This window comes from Gymnoscopelus microlampas, assembly GCF_963454915.1.
Source record: "Gymnoscopelus microlampas genome assembly, chromosome: 7".
Classification (NCBI taxonomy): domain Eukaryota; kingdom Metazoa; phylum Chordata; class Actinopteri; order Myctophiformes; family Myctophidae; genus Gymnoscopelus; species Gymnoscopelus microlampas.
In genome coordinates, this window is record NC_139944.1 from 28,230,959 (window position 1) to 28,233,097 (window position 2,139).

The following is a 2,139-nucleotide window of genomic DNA, read 5'->3' on the forward strand; positions in this document are numbered from 1 at the left end:
AATTAGAAATGTATTTAAATATACTTAAAATAACTGTACTTTAATGTAAGAACATTGAAAGTTGTATGCCAGTGTACTTTGAAAAAGTATAATAAACTACTAATGCTTATAAGTGTAATTTTAGTGTACTTAACATAAGTCAATTTATTTTTCAGACATTTGTAATACACTGTTAGCATACTTTATTTTAGTGTACTTTAATTGCACTCAATTAGAAATGTATTTAAATCCACTTAAAATAACTGTACTTTAATGTAAGTATATTAAAATGATATGCCAGTGTACTTTGAAAAAGTATACTAACTTACTAATACTTATAGTATGAATTAAGTGTAGTTTAAGAATGTTATAATACACTATTTCTATGCTTCATTAAAGTGTACTTTAATTTAACTTCATTATAAGTGTATTTAATTATAATAATACAAAATGCACTATAATAACTTTAAGTTGTATTTTAGTGCACTTTTAAAAATTATACCAAATTGCAAATACCTATAGTGTTAATTTAGTGCACTTGATGAAAAGTACACTTATTTTCATGCCTTGTGTAACATACTATAAGTATGCTTTATGAAAGTGCCCTTTAATTTTACTCAGTTAGTGTACTTAAGTATGCTTATTTTAATGTAAGGTAATTTTAGTGCTTTAAAAAGTATGAGTATTTTTCAAATCCTTTTTAATATACTATTAATATGCTTTATTAAAGTGTAGAATAATTTAAATACGTTAGAAGTCCTGCAATCCTGAGACTGCATGCTGCACTGGCCTCCCCGTGATTGGTCAGAGTCACAGTGTTCCCTTTCAGCAGAGCCATTGGCTCTGCCTTTCAAATTTGCAGTCATGTGATTATGACATAATCAAGTGTTCCGTTTTTGTCACCATCTTGTCACTTGTCACAAAATAGTACATCCATACTAAAAATATACTTTAATACATTTTAAATAAACTAAATGGGACACTTAAAAAGTACATTTGAAAAGTATTATTAATATGATAAAAGTGTTTTAATAATACACTTTTACACTACTGATAATGTACTGTAATCCCATTTAAAGTAGATTTACAGCACACTAATGATATAATATAATTGCACTAAAAGTGCATTTAGACCGCTCGTGGGTATACTTTTCACTACTGTACTAAGTATACTTAAAGTTTGTAAAAAGTTGTACGAATTTAGCACACTTATTGCACTTTTAGTATACTCAAGCATACATTAAGTAGTAATTTAATTGTACTTGAGTACACTTAAGTTCAATTTAAGTCGGCCAAAATAGTACATCCATACTAAAAATATACTTTAATACATTTTAAATAAACTAAATCGGACAGTTAAAAAGTTCATTTGAAAAGTATTATTAATATGATAAAAGTGTTTTAATAATACACTTTTATACAACTGATAATGTACTGTAATCCCATTTAAAGTAGATTTACAACACACTAATAATATAATATAATTGCACTAAAAGTGCATTTTGACTGCTCGTGGGTATACTTTTCACTACTGTACTAAGTATACTTAAAGTTTGTAAAAAGTTGTACGAATTTAGCACACTTATTGCACTTTTAGTATACTCAAGCATACATTAAGTAGCAATTTAATTGTACTTGAGTACACTTAAGTTCAATTTAAGTCGGCCAAAATAGTACATCCATACTAAAAATATACTTTAATACATTTTAAATAAACTAAATCGGACAGTTAAAAAGTTCATTTGAAAAGTATTATTAATATGATGAAAGTGTTTTAATAATACACTTTTATACAACTGATAATGTACTGTAATCCCATTTAAAGTAGATTTACAACACACTAATAATATAATATAATTGCACTAAAAGTGCATTTTGACTGCTCGTGGGTATACTTTTCACTACTGTACTAAGTATACTTAAAGTTTGTAAAAAGTTGTACGAATTTAGCACACTTATTGCACTTTTAGTATACTCAAGCATACATTAAGTAGCAATTTAATTGTACTTGAGTACACTTAAGTTCAATTTAAGTCGGCCAAAATAGTACATCCGTACTAAAAGTATACTTTAACACATTCATCAAAAATATATTTTTAGTATGCTATTTTTTTACCTGGGTAGCCCCTCTGTATGCAGGTCTGTGAGGTATGTACTGTA